Source organism: Stomoxys calcitrans, chromosome 3 (genome assembly GCF_963082655.1).
Source record: "Stomoxys calcitrans chromosome 3, idStoCalc2.1, whole genome shotgun sequence".
Lineage (NCBI taxonomy): Eukaryota > Metazoa > Arthropoda > Insecta > Diptera > Muscidae > Stomoxys > Stomoxys calcitrans.
Window position 1 is genome coordinate 34,303,307 of NC_081554.1, and position 20,287 is coordinate 34,323,593.

The 20,287-nt window shown below is 38.7% G+C and overlaps 1 long non-coding RNA gene across 1 annotated transcript; it reads left to right on the forward strand.

The window, feature by feature from the left end:
- The first annotated feature begins 301 nt into the window (after nucleotides 1–301).
- LOC106083239 (uncharacterized) lies at nucleotides 302–796 on the forward strand. Its single transcript, XR_001220603.2, has 2 exons — nucleotides 302–376; nucleotides 485–796. It is a non-coding gene; the product is annotated as an uncharacterized LOC106083239 (long non-coding RNA).
- Nucleotides 797–20,287: the final 19,491 nt, after the last annotated feature.

Here is a 20,287-nt window from a genome sequence, read left to right on the forward strand (position 1 = left end):
TTCAAGAATATGAAAATTTTCATGTGATGCATCTTGAATTGTCCAAAAGCGGGTAAATGGAAAATGCAACGAATATTTTAATGAATCTGTATGCCTTAAAATAATGGTTTTTTAATTATTCACAGTCATTGCTGGCAATAGCACAAACGAGAATATGAATGGCAATTTTTCGTGTGTTGCCAATAAAATGTAGATTGTATGCAGGTTGATGGTCTCCATATAGTATATTTTAAACTAGTGAGTGGATTTGAAGTGGAATTTGTTCTGTGTTAGCAATAAAATTTATTAATATGCTCTCGATAAAATTATATTGATCACCTTATATCTCCTCCTTTATCAAAATCAATAATTATTCAGTGAAACAACAACAAGAGAGGTCTGTACTATATTACTCCCCATGCCGTATTTAAAGCATTTCACATTAAGCCATATTCCAATGACATTTTTTGGAAAACAAAATGTTAATCCATATTTATATTTATAGGCCATTAGTCCATTATAGTTTGACCTGAAAGTGAGGAAATGAGTGACACCTGGTAATTTTTGTAGAGCACGAGACAAATACCTCAAGGGCAAGCGGATGGTGACGGTCCTCCACGAAGTGGTACCAGAAACGTGATGTCTCTCCAAATGAAGGAGTATGCTATGGCGATGTGTCTTTACGGCTAAATGTCTCCCGGTTGACGTGTTATTCGGCAGGATTATCAAAGTGGACTTTAGAGCAGTATTGCCACTCATCAAAATTATTTCCTTTTCTTCCAAAATTAAAAATAAATCCTGCTATAACCGACCAAAACTAACCAAATATTTTTTCAACCCTACGAGGTATAAGCACTAGATAATCCATCCATGTCTGTTTGTTGAAATCAAGCTACAGCCTATAAAAAACAAGTAAAAATGCGTTTATTTCGGCCGGGCCGAACTTTGGATACCCACCACCTCGGGTATATATGTAAATCACCTTTCGTCAAAATCCGGTGAAAAATGCATAACTTATGACCCATAGCAGCTATATCGAAATATGTTCCGATTTGGACCAAACACTAAGAATTACAAGTCATTGTTCAATTGTGTATAACAAAATATTGATTTTTTTTAGTAGCGATACTACTGCTGTGTCAAATTTCAGTGAAATTGGATTATTAATGCGCCTTTTATGGGGCCAAGATTTTAAATCGAGATATCGGTCTATATGGCAGCTATATCCAAATCTGGGCCGTTTTGGGCCAAGTTGCAGAAAAATTTCGAAAAGCTCACTGTCCCAAATTTCGGCGAAATCGGACTATAAATGCGCCTTTTATGTGGCCCAAAACCTTAAATCGAGAGATCGGTCTATATGACAGCTATATCCAAATCTGGACCGATCTAAGCCAAATTGAAGAATAATGTCGAAGGGCCCAACACAACTCACTGTCTCAAAATTTTAGCAATATCGGACAATAAATGCGCCTTTTATTAGGCCAAAATTTTAAATCGAGATATCAGTCTATATGGCAGCTATATCCAAATCTGGACCGTTTTGAGCCAAGTTGCAGAAAAATGTCGAGGGGCCTAACACAACTCACTGTCCCAAATGCGCCTTTTATGGCCCCAAAACCTGAAATCGAGAGATCGGTCTATATGGCCGAATTGAGGAAGGATATCGAAGGGCCTAACACAACTCACTGTCCCAAATGTCACCAAAATCGTATAATAAATGTGGCTTTTATGTGCCTAAGACCCTAAATCGGCGGATCGGTCTATAGGGGGGCTATATCAAGATCTAGTCCGATATAGTCCATCTTCGTACTTAACCTGCTTATGGACAAAAAAAAGAATCTGTGCAGAGTTTTAGCTCAATATATCTATTTTTAAAGACTGTAGGGTGACGACAGACGAACGGACTGTAGGGTGACAGACAGACGAACGGACATGGCTAGATCGTAATAAATTTTTACGCTGATCAAGAATATATATACTTTATAGGGTCGGAAATGGATATTTCGATGTGTATCAAACGTAATGACAAAATGAATATACCCCCATCCTTCGGTGGTGGGTTTTATAATCATAGTTCAAATATGGCCTTTATCTTCATATAGCCCTCATATACACCGATCTTCCGACAAGAATTCTAGAGCTTATAAAAATCGTGGCCCGATTTTGCTGCACAAACTTGCCGAGTTTGGAAAGCGATCTTCTGATTCAATTCGTTGGAACGCTGAGTTCCATTGATCTCCTCAACATCAGAGTAAGGGCCAGATCTGACCATGGAGACCGATTTCTTGATTTAAGGCATTCGAGGCACAAAAGAAGAATTTTTTACTCGGAGTTTGTGATATTTGGAACAGCGAAATGTTTTAGATATTTTTGCTCTCGTCTCAGTTAGATCAATATCGAGCATTATCGACATTATCGCTGAATTTAGAAACAGTGAAACTCCTCGTAACAGTATTAGAACACTCGATGTACTCATAAAAACAAATATTTTATCCGATTTGCTCAAATTCCCCGATAAACTGAACTGAATATGGTGTAGATGGGATCATAATTTTATAAAAGATTTTGATTGAATTTTCTATCCCAAGTTGTAACTTTGAATTAAAAAATAGTTTCAATTAATCCAATTCGTCCTCCACTCATTGAAGGACGTCATTGGCGATAACTCGAAATTCTGCATATACTCTTAACGAATATACAAAAATGACAGAAACCAAAACGATTTTATGTTATCCCCAAAGATTTCTTCTATAATTAGCTTGGTATTAATATGTTGCAAAAACCTTAGGAAGCTGAGGTGCGCCAACCAAGAGTAAAATGTTCTACCAATTTTGGTAGGAACTTATTAAATATGCCAACACTTCTTGGGTGATAGGGTGGGCAGAAGGTTTTAAGTTGGTGTGTTCTCGCCGATATTCTGGAATCTTTTAATAAATGAAGTTCTATTGGGTTGCCCAAAAAGTAATTGCGGATTTTTCATATAGTCGGCGTGGACAAATTTTTTCACAGCTTGTGACTCTGTAATTGCAGTGTAAAAAAAGTATATTTGATTAAAGTTCATTCTAAGTTTTATTAAAAATGCATTTACTTTCTTTTAAAAAATCCGCAATTACTTTTTGGGCAACCCAATATTTGGTCCTTTTTTACTCCATTAAAACATATTAATAAAATCCATTCGAACTTAAGTTTAGGATCGCTACTTAGGACTCCGTTTGTCGTCTCCCGGGGTGCGAACGGCCCCCTCTTCATCGACTACCCTGGCGATTCCACTTTATTACCGGTCTCGCAATATTTTCTGCTGGTTTTCTAAGAGCGTGGCCTATTCAGCCCCATTCACGTCTTTTGATCTCAATATAGATTGGGTGTTGTTGCGCAAATTCCCAGAGTTGGTTGCCGTGGATAGTTGCAAAATTTGCAAAATTACCCATGATTATTTTTGGCCTTCTACGGCCGCCTTTTCTTGAAGTAGGCTAAGTTTGCTCAGCATATCAGAAAATGTGCGAGAGAGTAGGCAAATGTCGTCGGCATAATTAATAACTTTTAGTCTCTACGAGTCCCCACCTTATGCCTCTTCTGTGAGTGGGCGATATCTGCATCACCTAGTTCAATACGCAGTTAAATAGGAGTGGTGATAGCACATAGCCTTGCCGGACCCCAGTTTTTATAGCCACCACCGAAGGATGGGGAAATATTAATTTTGTCATTCCATTTTCTATACATCGAAATATCCATTTCCGACCCTATGAGGTATATATATTATTGATCGTCGTAAATGGGCTATATCGAAGAAGGGCTATATCGGACTATATCTTGATATAAACCCCAAATGCGAGTTGTGTCAGGCTCCACAACATCACTGTTCAATACAGTATAGATCTGCCCAACTTTGGATATAACTGCTACATGGACCGAACTGCCGATTTAAGTTTCAGCCCCATAAAAGGTGAATTTATTGACAGATTTTGCTGAAATTAGCCACAATGTGTTGCTTAGGTCCCTCGACATTCGTACCTGGTTTCGGTTTGTATTTCGTTATAACTTCCATATAGACCGATCTTTTAAATTAAGATCTTGGGCCCATAATAGGCGCATTTATTGTCCGGTTTCGCTGATATTTGGTATATCGAGTTGTGTTAGGCTCCTCGGCATCCCTGTTCCATATGGCCTAAATCGGTCCGGATTTGGATGTAGCTGCCATACATTCCGATCCCCCGATTTAAGGTTTTAGGTCCTTAAAAGGTTAATAAATTAACCTATTTTGCTGGAATTTAGCCCAATGGATTCTGTTAGGCCTTTCGACATTCTTACCGAGTATGGTCAAAATCGGGCCATATTTGGATATAGCTGCTATATAAACCGATGCCTCGATTTAAGTTCTTGGGACAATAAAAGTACGTTTATTACTCGATTTCGCAGCAATTTGATATTGTGGGCTGTGTTAAGACATCCGTGCTCTATGTGGTTCATTTCGGTGTATGTTAGGATACAGGTGCCATATATATACCGATCTCCCGAATTAAGTTCTTTGGCCCATAAAAGTGTATTTTATTACCATATTATGACGAAAGTTCGGACCGGCCGAACTTAATGCCTTTCTACTTGTTAAAGCTATTCTGTAGTTGATTATGCTTTCTTGGTGCATAGGACACAAGGCATTTGTATACAGGCTCCTTATCAGAGATATTATCTTCTCAGGCACGTCATAACAGACCAAGCCACTCCATATAGCGTTGTGTACTTTTCAAAGTCAATGAATGTGATATATAATGGTGACCTCCAATCGACCGACTGTTCTACAATAATCCACAAGCTATAACCGTAGGCGATATAGGACATTTGGGGATGGAAACTCGCTTGTTTTCTCCAAAGAGGGCGTGAGATTATTCGCATATGCGGATGATATCAGTCTGTTAATCCGTGGTGAGTTTCTCATGAAAAGGTCCCTGAGGAGGCTGTCAGAGAGGCTATGAGAAATTGGTTTAAACCACTCCGCACTTGCCGAAGGAATCAAAATACCTGGGCTCTGACCTCGATTCGTACTTTCCTTTAAGCGGAAAATGGAGGAAAGATCCCAATGTGATGTAGCCCATAAAAAGGTCGATTTCGAACGAGTTTAGCTCATCCTTACTGTTTTCTTGTGAAAATGTTATCGAATTTATGCCTTTAAAGAAAATTTCATTGAAATGTTGTTTTTAAAAGCATTTTCCTTAAGGGTAAGTTATGTTATATTTTGAGCTTATAAGAAAAATTTCAATGATTTTTAATATTTGTATACACATTTAGATAATTTCATGGATATTGTATTTTTGGTCTTAAGAAAAAATAATTTTAAACACTTTTCTTAGAAAAATGTATTAAAATTTTGTATTTACAGAGAATTTCTTCAAAAATTTGTCTTAAGAGATAAGTGTCTTTGGATTTGTGTTCCTTTGCCTTACCTTCCCATTTGAGCAAAGAAAAGAAGAATTAAATGACTTCTGTGAATAAAGACATCACCTTTATAAGCTCATATTTCTTATAATCTCAAAAGCATAGGGCAACACAATATATAAATTCTTGCTCATAATTTACCGCTATCGCAAACAAAAAGTAAAATCACACGCACTAGCCACACATACGCAGCATACGCATATACTCGCACATATGTTGGAAATGAAGAGTGTCCTTTTGAATCCCCTAAAATATGTGTAAATGTATGTATGTATGTATGCATATATAAGTTAACAGTTACTAAATTTCTGTTTTTATTAATTTGAGTGCTTTTACAGAACTAAATCAAAAATCTTAAACTTAGGTTGAAGTTGGTTGGTGCTGCTGTTGGCGCTGCTGCTGTTGGTTGGTGCTGTTGCTGGTGCTGCTATTGGTTTCTTGCTGATTGACGATTTTGTTATTGTTGTCGTCATGAGGTGTCAGGTTACCCGCTTTGCTGTGTTTGCTGTTGACCTGCGGTACTGGTGGATACGGATTGTTGACCCTTGCGTTAGCTGTAGAAATGCTTACATTTCATTACCATTACCATTTCATATTGTTGCTTACAAATCATGATGGTTCACTGTTTGTTGTTGCAGGCGGACAATGTTGACTGACAGCGGTCAATGAATTAATCAATAGAATCAGCAATTTTTTGGTATCGAAATCCAATATAAAGAATTTTTTGTTTGGCTGACATCCCAGCAAACATCTTTGATGTTAACACCTCCCCTCTTAGTTACGAGCGTCCTCGATCGTAATACCGTTAGAAGTAAGGTATCTGAGATAATCTTGGTACGTCTCTTGGAAAGTTTGTTGAATTCGATGTCGGAACTGATAGTTGATTGGGAGGTGCTAGATTAACGGTTTCAATCAATGGGCGCTGCTTTCTTCTTATCAAGAACAATACCAGAATGAGAGCTGCAGCTATTGTGAGTAAATGCACGGCCGCACTCCATTTGTTTTTAATGTTCAACAGTTCTATCGCTTTTGTATTGTTTAGATGGATCCTTTTTACAAATTCCAAAGTGGTTACTTCTTCTATTTTTGATCCAGGAGATCTAGGTTGTAGGGATCTAGGTTGTAGGATTGCAGGTAATGGTTCGGCATACGTTGTTTGGAAATAGTTGTATGTCTCGTTGTCAATTGTTATGGAAGCGTTTTGAAACTTGATTATGAAGGTTCCCGTAAGATTGTACTGCTCGTCGTTGATGAGAATGGTACCATCGAATTGATTTAGTAGAATCATCCCAGGCAAGACTTCCTCTACTGTAGGGGTGGTGCTATGTCTCAATAAAGTACAGTTTGCTTCTACGCTTTTTAAAAGATTTAATAAACAATTTTCTTTTTCTATTCTTTTGACATTATTTAAATTACAAACAGTCAGATTATTGAAAGATTTACATGGTTTAAGGATCCCATAGGATTCATTTTTACAAACTAGTATTTCATTATAATCAATTTTATTAATAAGATCCCCACTCTTAGTGGGTTTAATCAAGAGTTTACTGCAGGAATCTAAATTCGTAGTCGGTACATTGACAATATAAATAAGTGATTTTTCATTTGATGCAATTTTTACTTCAGAGAATTCGAATATTTCTTCTATGTTTACAAAGGGAATTGAATCTTTCTCGAAAAGCTCTTTTGCAATATTCACTTCAGTGTTCGACAATACAAATGAATTTATTATGCCGGACTTTGCCCAGTGAATGGCATAATTTACATTAACAATTTCTTCCTTTAAAAGGTCAATTTTCATTTTGAGCATGGTTATAAAATTTTCATTGGTTTTTACAATTTTTATAATTTTGTTGGTATTTTCTGTGAGTTCATCTATTTTTTTTAGAGACAGATTATTTATTACAACCTGCCTATTATTGCTTGACAAAACATTGTTAATTTTTTGCTCTATTATCTCGAAATCGTCGTGATCTGGATTTCCGGCGATCCATTTCCAAGTAGATCCAATAAAATTAAGAGATCTCTTTACTCTGGGCTTAATCCTATCTAGGTGACGCTGAAGTTGGGTAAGTTCATGTTGAAGGTATGGATAAAGAGGATGGGATTGGTTTATATTCTGACGTAGGTGTTGCTGCAGGGTATTAATTACATTCTGGTAGTCCTCTGTCTCAATAACATGTATTAATTTCAAATATCCCGTCTGAAGTTTCGCATAACCAGTATTTATAGAAATAATCTGTGAGTTGGAGTAATCTAGAATCTGCACCTCAGCCTTTGCAAAAAGGGATAAAAATCTGGAAAGATGGAATTTACTTTAGTTTCTAATGTTATTCTTATGAACAATGCGACCTGACTCCGTAGTGATTGTGCTATTTTTATTTTCTTTAACAATTTCCTCGGCATAGCTTTTACTCAGCTTTGTTCCTAGCCTCTTGTTAACCTTCACGAAAACTTTATCTCCTGGTTCATAATCCTTATGGTTTGTTCTATTCTTGTTATGGACCCTCATATCACTCGCCTGTTTCTGTTTGAGTTTTTCGACTATCTCCATTTTTTCCCTCTCCAGTTCTTGGGGTGCAGTGAAGACACGTCTTCCAAAGAATGCCTCAACTGGTTTTCGTGCAGTGGTAGAATGAATCGAATTATTATATTCAAACAGAGACTTATGAAGGAGCTCTGAGAAGGAATCAGGGGAATTCTCTGCCTTGATGCACCTCATAATCTCGGTCAGTGTCGAATGGAACCTCTCTATTTGTCCATTGACGTAGCTAGCGTATGGGGGAACTTTGAAGATTTTTACATTATATTGGTTTTCCAACATGAATACTATTGCCGAAGAATTAAATGACCTTTCATTGTCCATAACCACTATCTCGGGCATGCCGAATGCTAGAAGTATTTCCCTTAATGGTTCCTTTATATCCGTAGTAGCCCTCGATTGCAAAACCTTCGCCTGGGCGTATTTAGAGAACTTGTCAATAGCGGTTAGGACTGGTTTCCTCTCTGTTATAAAAATATCTATGTGGACAATTTGTCCCGGGAATTCAGGGATTGGTGTTTCCTGAAGCATAATCTTATTAGGGTGGCGTTCGTATTTGTTCTCTTTACAAATTTTACATAGTTTGGTAACTTTCTTTATTTTAGCACTCATTTTGGGAAAGTAGAATCTCTTCAGCAATTGTACTTTGTTCTCGGAACTGTTTCTATGAGCTCTCTCATGTTCCCTAATAATTTCTTCCTCCTGTTCATCCTCGTTCGTAAGGTCTTGCACCATTGTCCTAGTGTATTTGGCTTTATATCTGCCAAAGTTTGTGCTAAATATCTCTTGAAGTTTTCCTAAAATCTCATCTGAAGTTTTAATACAATTCGTTACTGACGGGTTCAAGCATTTTTTTAGATTGTCCAATAAGTTGCTCTCGGATGTGTCCGATAACTCAAGTGTGTGTCTATGGTATTGTGGAAAAATTGTATCGAATTTGTAGGACGTCATTTCTTCTTGAGATATTATAATTTGATTCTTAAAAGCATTTAATGGGGCGTCCGTATATTGTATTAAGTCCTGGGGTGAACTTTCGTCACTATGCTGTGTCGCCGTCAAGGAGTTTATATGAGACACTCCTTGTGGGATTCTTGATAGGGCGTCAGCCACAACATTAGTGCTCCCTGGTTTATACAGCAGTTCATATTTATAGTCCTCAAGGAAGGCTTTCCATCTTTTAAGTTTATAATTGGAATTCTTATTATTCAAAGAGTATGTCAAGGGAAGGTGGTCCGTAAAGATCTTCATCTTGGCCGATCCATAGAGATAATTCCTTAATGACTTCAAGGCCCATACTATTGCGAGCAATTCTTTCTCATTAGTCGCGTAGTGTTCCTCGGACTTTTGGAGAGTTCTAGAAAGGAATATGATGGGTCTGTCATCCTGCGATAACACTGCTCCAAGGGCATAGTTTGAAGCGTCTGTTGTCAATTGGAATTCCTTGCCGAAATCCGGGTATGCCAATAAAACGTCTTCCGAAATTAATGAATCTTTCAGTTTATTGAATGCTGTTATCGCATTTTCATCCAGATCAACATTAATTTTTTTAGACATGTGTTTCGAGACGCGACCTTTCTCCCCCCTCAAAAGCAAAGTTAGAGGCTTTGCTATTTTAGCGTAGTCTTTTATGAAGCGCCTGTAGAAATTCGAAAGTCCAAGGAAAGATCTTAGGTCTTTGAGGGTTCTCGGAAGTGGAAAATTCTTTATGGCCTCTACTCTTGTTGGATTAGTTCTAATTCCCGAATCGGATATCAGAAATCCTAGGAACTCCACTTCATTTTTTAGAAACTCACACTTATCCAGTTGAACTTTCAGGTTAGCACCCTCTAAGGTCTGGAAAACAGTGTGCAGGTTCTTCAAATGCGTTTCCTCGTCTTCTGCAAAAATGATAATGTCATCTATGTAGACAAAACATATCTTCCCTATATGTTCCCGCAATATGTCATCCAAGGCTCTTTGGAAAATAGAAGGGGCGTTTTTCAACCCAAACGGAAGCCTTGTAAATTCATATTTACCGTTGTTAACCGAAAAGGCGGTTTTTCTCATATCGCTTTCCTTTAATGGTATCTGGTGGAAACCACTTTTTAAGTCGATTACTGAAAACCATTTACTTTTCGAAAGTTGCGGTAAAATTTCATTAATATTGGGTATCGGATATTTGTCTGGAATAGTGATATCGTTCAGTTTACGGTAATCGATAACCAAACGGTACTTCTTTTTTCCCGAAAAATCTGCCTTTTTGGGAACAATCCAAACCGGTGAATTGTAGGGCGACCGGGATGGTCGGATTATGTCATTGTCTAGTAGTTCCTGAATTTGGCTCTCAACTTCGTCCTTCAAATGCATTGGATACGGATAGTAACGTGAATAGACTGGAGAGTCATTCTTTGTTTCTATCTCACCTACAACAGTCGTAGTGAACGTCAATTTTTCATTAGGGTCACTAAATAAACCCTTAAATTGCCTGATAATGACATTAAGTTCGTTTATTTGTCGTTCAGACATGTGCGTATTTCTAATGTCAATGGTGTTAATGGATTGTGAAAGTTGTTGCTTGAGGCGTATTTTTCTCCTATTGTTGAAAACCACATAATTTTCAAACGTATAAATGACAGCTCTCATCTCCCTCAAACTGTCATTACCTATGATGCCATGGAAAGTCTTCAATGTTGGAAGAATAAAGAACGTCAAGGGATTCTCGTCTTCGTTAAAGACGCTTACCAATGTATGGTGAGTGATCTCGGTCCTACCACCAACAGATCTAGCGAAAAAATTTTTTAAATTAGGGGTAGGATTCTTTACTAAATCGGACTGGATATAATTTTTATTTGAACCGGTATCTATCAAAAATTTCAATATACGGCCTGAACTCATCCTGCATTCAATATAGGGCAAGGACGAGTTCGCTAGTCTAAAAAATTCACATCAACAAAGTCGTCCGCTTCGGTGTCACCCCTATCATAATATTTCTCGAGATAGTCCTCGAAGGGTTGAAGCTTCTCCTCATCTTCATAATTCTCCATTGTCTCTTCGTAAGATACTGCCTGACTACCCTGATGACTATCCTCCTGTTCGGATTCAATATTGAAATTCCTCTGCATCTTTTGAGGTCGATGCACTTGGTAGGACTGACTGAGCGGTCTTTTCTCCATAAACCTATTACCCTGTCCAGGTCTGTTCACGTAATCAACTGTGTTCGTACGCATAGACCGATCTATATCCATCGGTTCTGGCCTGGGTTGTGGCTTCGGTATCGTCGGTCTTTGCGGTATGTTATTGCTGGTGTAAAATTGCCGTGGAGGCATTTGTGGTGGGGAATTACCAGTGTAGAATTGCCGTGGAGGCATTAGTTGTGGGGAATTACCTGCATAAAGTTGCCGTGGAGTCATTTGGTTAGCATATTGCTGCACTTGCCAACGTGCAGGCGAGTAACTCTGGAAGTTATGCGTGGGAAGAGGATGATGTGAAACTTGCGGTTGCCCGTGGTTGCGATACTGCGGATGGGCCATAGCCTTATCCGTTTTCATATGAGCGTTAGCATACTGCGTCCTATATTGCTGATTTTCTAGCTTCAGACACAAATGTAGTGCCTGAGGAAGGTCGGTTGGTTCCCTAATTCCCAGTAATCTTGGTAAATCGCCTTTAAGCCCTCTTATGAAGGTGTCCAGGGCTTTGTCCCGATAAGTCTGGGTCATAATATCCAACGATTCCCTACCCATATCCATGCAAGCCAATTTGTTCATTATCAATGACAAATGCGCATAGACGCTCTGGTAGAAGTCCTGAACTGTGCTCTGTCCCTGAATCAGTGAAGACATTTGGTACTCGAGAGTTGACAAATCCCTTTTGTCTGCATAATGCAGAGTCAAACACCGGGAAATACAACTCCAATCTAATGGGGTATTATATGACTCAAGGGCGGCATCCGCGCTACCAATGATTTTGTTCCTAACCACATTCAATATTCCGAAATATCTAGGGGTCCCTTTTGATGCCTCATAGAGTTGCAAGACCCTATCGACGCTCTTCTTCCACGAACTAAATTCTCCCGGATTACCGGAGAATTCCCTGAGGCATCTGACTATGTCAGGGATCCTATCTAGATCGTCTAGTTCTCCCCTAAAACGTTCTTCTATCTGCTGATCAACACCGGATATGTCTGCGTTAGGGTTTAGTATTTCCCTAACCGTGCGCCTAGACTGTTCTACACATGCCCGCAGTATTCTATCCATGTCAATATTACCATTAGGTAGAGGAGGCGGTGGATTGGGAATGTTAAGGATTGGGGGTCTCAATAAGTCACCATTTGGGTTAGCCATATTTCTAATTATTTTCCAACTTTTCCTAAATCTATTGATTTTTCTATTTCCTGCAGTTAAAATTTCTAAATTCTTTAATTATTCACAAAATTTTTTTTTTTTTTTTTTTTTTTTTTTTTTTTTTTTTTTTTTTTTTTTTTTTTTTTTTTTTTTTTTTTTTTTTTTTTTTTTTTTTTATCTACCAGAGTTTTCACGTTTTTTTCACTTTCGTACTTAAATTCTTCTTAATTATTAAATCTAACTTTTTCCAACTTTTCTTAATTCTATTGATTTTTCTATTTCCTGAAGTTACAATTTTTAAATTCTTTAATTATTCACCAAAATTTTTTCTCTACCAGAGTTTTCACATTTTTTTCACTTTTGTACTTAAATTCTTCTTAATTATTAAATCTAACTTTTTCCAACTTTTCTTAATTCTATTGATTTTTCTATTTCCTGAAGTTACAATTTTTAAATTCTTTAATTATTCACCAAAATTTTTTTCTCTACCAGAGTTTTCACATTTTTTTCACTTTTGTATTTAAATTCTTCTTAATTATTAAATCTACGATTCACAACTTTTTTTTTTTTTTTGTTCACTGCCTACTTACAAATGTATCCCTATAAAGATTTTCCATACGTCCATGGAGGCGATTTCGTTGTCCTTTCGTTAAATCTACTTGGAGAATCGTCCGCTTACTTGTTGACGTGTGTTGAGCCGGTAGTTGTAGCTACAGCCTCTGTGGTCTTCTAGGGTGTTTTTTTGGTCCTTGGTCACAGCCTCCGGGTGCGTTGATGGATTGTTGGGCGCCAGTTAACAGTTACTAAATTTCTGTTTTTATTAATTTGAGTGCTTTTACAGAACTAAATCAAAAATCTTAAACTTAGGTTGAAGTTGGTTGGTGCTGCTGTTGGCGCTGCTGCTGTTGGTTGGTGCTGTTGCTGGTGCTGCTATTGGTTTCTTGCTGATTGACGATTTTGTTATTGTTGTCGTCATGAGGTGTCAGGTTACCCGCTTTGCTGTGTTTGCTGTTGACCTGCGGTACTGGTGGATACGGATTGTTGACCTATATCCATCCGCACAAGGGAATGGGATTTCTTGACACTCAATCACGTGTTCGTTGGTATGATTGGCCAAACTTTAAGCTTCATGCTAGTCGATGTATTTGTATGTACGAGTATTGTATGAACGTGTGCGTGTGAGGTGATGGCGTTAAATAAAAGTTGAGTCTCATTTTTCATGGCATGCTGTACATGTGGCACCAATTATGTCGACATTTATGAGTCGTGTTGGATCAAGTGCTCATTTATCACTGTCATTGTTTCCAACAGCGAAAAGAGCATCACACGAAAGCGCTGCAATGTAAGCAACAGTCATGGGTACCCGCCTCATACCAAACAGCGGCCGCAGCAGCAATAGCGTTGTGTAAAGGACAACCAGAATGCGGAAAAAGCAATAACGCAACGCAGGTTTTCAATGCTGCATATGACTTTTGAGAGTATTATAAAAAATCATACCTTAACAGCTACACTTCCAGCTTCTCCTTCATCATACGAACTTACATCACTGGGAGCAACAACGCATCAAACTATTTGTATTGCTTCGTTGTTGGTGGTGGTGGAGCCAAATTTAACGATTGTTCCAAAACACACAGTGGGCATTGTTGAATAATTAGCATGTTTAAGCCATAAAGTCCAGTTGTCCGAAAAGCTGAGGGCAAGCCAATTATAACCAGATTTACTGAGAATACTATGGTTTATAATAATACTATCGGGAAAGAATATACTAAAATCACTCTTCAGTTAGTAATACCATATTGCGATATTAGACCTTATATATTTTGAATAAGTTAGGAGTTTCTTACACGAGTTGACTGGAATTTTGTAAGCTGAGTTCTGTCATGACTTCTAACATCATTATTGCTCCGACCACTAATTATGACTTTTGATGTCCTGGAGGGTACAATTTTGATCTAATCTCACTGAGATTTTGCAATCGGTGTCCTGTTTTGATTTCCAACCCCCCTCCCAAGTATGATCCAAATCAAATCATAACTTTACATAATGATTCTTAATCCTCCAAGTTGACCTTTGTAGCTTTAGAAGGGCACAGTTATTATATTTCATTGTACTTGCAAGTGAGGCATAAGGAGGTCCGTTTTCTAATAAAAATATAGCTATATGGCCTTTTAAGGCTGTATTAGGCACAATTTTGATACAACATATAGGTTGCCCAAAAAGTAATTGCGGATTTTTTAAAAGAAAGTAAATGCATTTTTAATAAGACTTAGAATGAACTTTAATCAAATATACTTTTTTACACTTTTTTTCTAAAGCAAGCTAAAAATAACAGCTGATAACTGACAGAAGATAGAATGCAATTACAGAGTCACAAGCCGTTGAAAAAATTTGTCAACGCCGACTATATGAAAAATCAGCAATTACTTTTTGGGCAACCCAATATTTTATTTGACGTTCCAATACGTGTGCTTAATTTCATTAAAATCGTTCCAGATTTAGATAAAGCTCCCATATATAACATTCATCCGATATGGCCTATCAGGCTGTAGTGGGCATAGTTTCGGTCCGATCTTTACAAGATTTTGCGTGAGCTCTTTTGTTTAAAGTCTCATATAAATCCATTTTCTTACTTTACTTGACTTTAAATGGTTATGGCAGAATATTTGTTCCATTAGCCGAACGTAGAATAGCATTTCAAGCGGCTCGATCTTCTGCGCTCTAGCTTTTGCTCGTCCACGTAACCACCATGTTTGCCTTCAAAAGACTTCTTTGCAGGAGCTTCTTCAACCATTCTGACAACATGACCTAGCCTAGAACGCAGCCGTTGTATTTTGATACGTGTGACTATGTTATCGTCGCCATACAGCTTGTGGTTCATACGACGCCTATATTCCCCATTAAAAAAACCATATATTTTATGAAGAATCCTTCTCTAAAACACTCCAAGCACTGCCTCGTCTGCTTTCACAAGTATCCATGCCTCAGAACCATATACAACACGGGTAGACGACAGACGAAAATCACACTAAACACGACACTGTATAGTAATATCGTCTTATGTCGAGAGGTGGCCTGGTTTCTAAAATTGCTTACTTAATCCAAAGAAGCATTTGTTTGCCAGTATTTCAAAACAGTCATTCGTTTCGGTTACGGCGGTGACGAAGTAGATAAAGTTACTGACTGTCTCAAAGTTGTGGTTCCCAACATTCTCCATTTTCTTTATCTGATCGCTTGTGCAAGGCGTTTTGGGAGTTGAAACCATCTATTTCGTCTTATCTCCATTTACTGCCAAACCCATTTCCAATGACTCTGTTTCGATACTTTCAAAGGCTGCATTTACTACTTCCGGTGAGCGACCTATGATATCGATGTCGTCGGCATAGGCGATTACCATGTGTTCTCTTGTGATTAGTGTGTCATGTCTATTCACTTCTGCATGTTGTATAAACTTCTTCAATAGGATATTAAAGAGATCACACAATATACTGTCTCCTTGTCTGAAACCTCGTTTGCTATTGAATTGTTCGGAGAGATAGTTTCCTATTCTTACTAAGGAATGAGTTTCAGCAAGTGTCATCCTGCTGAGTCTTGTTAATTTTACAGGGATACCAAACTAAGACCTGGCTTTGTGGCTTTGTAGACAACAAAGGGATGGTAGGTGTTGATTTGTTCTTCCGGGGTCTTTTCAAGGATTTGGCGCAGAGTGAATATCTGGTCTTGAGTGGATTTACCAGGTATAAATCCGTATTGATAGGGCCAATTATCTCATTGAATTCAGGTTTTAATCTTTCACAAAGTACGCTCCAGAGTATCTTATATGCGATGGGGAGGAGACATATTTCTTTGTAGTTGGCACATTACGTCTTGTCTTCTTTTTTATGTACGGGACATAGTATGCTGAGGTTCCAATCATCGGGTATGCGTTCTTCTAGCCATATTGCGTAGACAAGCTGATGCATACGCCTTATCAACGTGTTGCCTCCGGTCTTAAATAGTTCAGCGGGTAACCCGTGGGCTCCTTCTGCCTTGTTGTTCTTCAGTCGGGTCACTGCTACTTGGACCTCATTCTGACTAGGAGGTAAACATTCTATACCATCATCAGGGATTGGTTCTGCGGTATCCTCGTCGAACCCTAGCAGTTGGGTAAAATGTTCTTTCCATATCCTCACAATGCCATCTGTGTCAGTTACCAGATTTCCTTCTTTGCCTCTGCAGGAGGATGTAACTGCCATCGGTTTGTTTAATTCTTTGGTAGTATTTGTGAAATTCATTCTGACTCTTAATTCGTTCACACTCACGTCTTTCCGTTTCCTTTTTCTTTCTGCGGAAAAGAGGTTTCACCTCTCTCCTTTTCTCCCGATACCGCTCCTTCATCTGGCGCGTTTGCTACTGATTGCAGGGTTGCTCTATATGCCGCATTCTTGGCTTCAGTAGCATCTCGACCCTCTTGGTCGTACCATGGGTTTCTTTAAGGAGGCTTCCGGTATCCAAGTATTTCGCGGCATTTTCCATGAAGTGGGCAATGGTTTGCCACTGCGCCTTTACACCATCGGATCAAAGAGTACTTTCATCAATCAGTTGGGTCAGTCCAGTGGAGTATGCCGATGCCATCTGTTGCGTTTGCAGTTTTTGATTTCCGTGCAGTGTCAGATCGTACTTTCCTCGCCATTCTCCAATGGGTGCAAACCTTTACTGCAACACGGTAATGATCCGAATCTATATTCACTCCACGGATCGATCATACATCTAACACGCTTGATTAATGCCTTCCAGCTATCACAACGTGATCAATTTGGTTTTGATCGGGTGACAGCCACGTGGCTTTGTGAATATTTTTATGTTTAAATCTGGTGCTTCTAACTACCATGGTTTTTGCTTGCCGCGGCGAAATCTACTAACCTCAACCCATTATCGGACGTTATCTTTTAGAGGCAAAACTTTCAGACTGTTGGACCAAAAATGTCCTCCAACCCTATTTTCGAATTAAAATCTTCCAGAACAAATTTAATATCATGGGCGGGGCAGCGGTAATATTATATCTCTGGGCGATCGAAGAAAATATCCTTGGTCCGTCGGGGCATAGGCACAAATAAGGCTGATGTTTAAGAATTTGGGTCTTATGCGGATTATGGTTAGCCTCTCATCTACCAGAGTAAAGCTTGAAACAGATGTTTCAGTCTCCGACTAACCACAAATCCACAGCCAAATTCATGACGCCATTCCCGGGCCATCGCACTTTCTGTAAGGCGGTCATATATGCCTTGTACTTCTCCAATACATCCGCCAACGCGTATACTGTAGCTTCTCTATAAAGAGTGCGAACTTTCCAGGAACAGATCCGCATATCGTTGTAATTTTTTCGTTTCCATGGGTGGTCAAAGTTGGGGGGTCCGTTTTTTTACAATTCTTTTATTTCTCACAGTGATTCTTATAGTTTTACGGGGGCGGGATACTGGCTCAGCGCCTCAATCGACTGTCTTTTATGGGATCGCACATGTATCCTTCCATGTCGCGAGCCGTTTGCTTTAAGATCCGACGTTCGCCGCCAACCGCCCCTAACCTGGAAACGGACACTCATGTTGGCCATTGGTTATTTGAAGGTGCCAATAACTCGACTTGTCATTTCAAGAATCATTGGCGCTCAGTATTTAATTAAGAGTCAGTACAACCGACCCCTTGCTGAGACTCTCCTCTCGTTTGTTAGCTTTCAGCTAAGCTTCCCGTGATAACGATGGACACCACGCAAGTTGGAGCCTAAGGTAACAGCCTGTGTGGTGCTCATAGTTATTCCGAGTCGGCCGGGATTAATCTTTCTTCTGCAAACTGTAATCCCTATTCTAGATGAATGTAGCCTTGCATATGGACTTCTGTTATGATCTCCAGTGCGTGTTTCTCGGATTGCACAGAAATACTTAATGCGTCACGTTTTTGTTTTTCGTCAAAACTATTGGGTTGCCCAAAAAGTAATTGCGGATTTTTTAAAAGAAAGTAATTTAATTTTTAATAAAACTTCGAATGAACTTTAATCAAATACACTTTTTTTACACTTTTTTCTAAAGCAAGCTAAAAGTAACAGCTGATAACTGATAGAAGAAAGAATGCAATTACAGAGTCACAAGCTGTGAAAAAATTTGTCCACGCCGACTATATGAAAAATCCGCAATTACTTTTTGGGCAACCCAATAGTTTAAATAAATTTTTATTTTTTTTTTACTTTTACATCTCCCACTGTCCAGCATTCCAGCTATTGGATGAATACGATGACTTTTGCAATAACCTCTGAACTACAACAACAATACTATTACTACACCATATCCCAAGTAAGAACAGAATCCATTTTTGTCCCTTCATTCATTACCAAGGGTCGCTTTGCCTTTGACCCTCTGTGGAATAATTTGTCCAGATTTCGTTTGATCATTTGTCGTTTTTTCCATGGAAAAGAAGAGTGTACAATATGGCTAATTTATAAATGCAATTAATAAAATATAGCGATATACATACACAGGAATGTAGCGGAAATATGCACATTTGTGGGTCAATGACAAAATAACCTGGGGGTACACCCCACTCACAAAACCACCCAAATTGACTTGTAGCACGATGAGGACAATATGAGGGTCAAATGAAAGGCAGTTAAGAGTGCCATGACGGTGGGCCCAAACAAATACGCCCTAAATTGAAAAATAAAATAGACCCCAAATATGGGGCGCTTTTTGCATTATGAAACAAGTAAAAGCGCGCTTTGTTCAGACTGACCTAATCTTTTATTTATGCACGGTATCTCTTTATAGGAAAACAAAGGAAAATGGATATGAATTGCTGTGCTATTGGAACTATTTCAGGTTATGAACCGATTCGGCTCATACTTAGTTTGAATGTTGGAGACTATAGTAGAAATCATTGTGCAAAATTTCAGCCAATTCCGTTAATAAGTGCGCCCAATAGGGGATCAAGATGTAAAATTGAGAGATATGTTTATATGGGAGCTATACCAGGCTATTGACCGATTCAGGCTATATTTGACTCTTATGTTGAAAATCTTAGGTGAAGCCGTTGTACACAATTTCAGCCAATTCGGACAAGCATTGCGCCCTCCAGGAGCTCAAGATGTATAATCGGAAGATCAGTTTATGTGGCAGCTATATCCGCTTGGCACAGTTGTTACAAGTCATAACAAGACACCTCATACCAAATTTCAACCAAATCGAATAGAAATTGCACTCTCTAAAGACTCAAGAAGCCAATATCCAAGATCGGTTTATATAACAGCTATATCAAAGCATGGACCGATAGGACCCATTTACAATCCCAACCGAATAAGAATTTATTCCTAGGTGACTGAGGGGTCTATCCACCCGCCAAAACTCCCTAGCAGGACATATGTCAACTTATGGTACTCCAAAAACACATAATCGCTATAAAACCTTTGGTTCAAATAACCTGGGAGACGCCCCATCCCAAAACCCACCCGGACGGACATGTTTACCGATTGAGACAATATGGGTATCAAATGAAAGGTATTTAAGAGTAGAGTACGAATTTGGTATACAAATTTCACTCTTAAAAAAGCCCCAAGAGGGCACTTTCACTGCATTGGGCAATATGGGTATCAAATGAAAGGTATTTAAGAGTAGAGTACGAACATGGCCTTAAAATGTTACCCTAAGTGTCGGGGGTCCCCCAACCCCAAAAAACTACCCAACAGAACACTTTTACAGCTTTGGGCAATATGGGTATCAAATGAGAGATATTTAAAAGTAAAATACAAATCTGACACAAAAATTTATTTTTCGGTGTCTGAGACGCCTCCCCACCCCCAAAACCCCTCAACAGGACATGTTTACCGATTGGGAAAATATGGGTATCAAACGAAAGATATTTGGAAGCTGAGTACACATCTGTTATAAGAATTTGGTCCAAGGTGTCTACGGGCCCTCCCCAAACCCAAAAACCCCCAAAACGGGCGTACATATCCAACGTCACAAAATGGGTATCGATTGAGAGGTCTTTGGGAGTT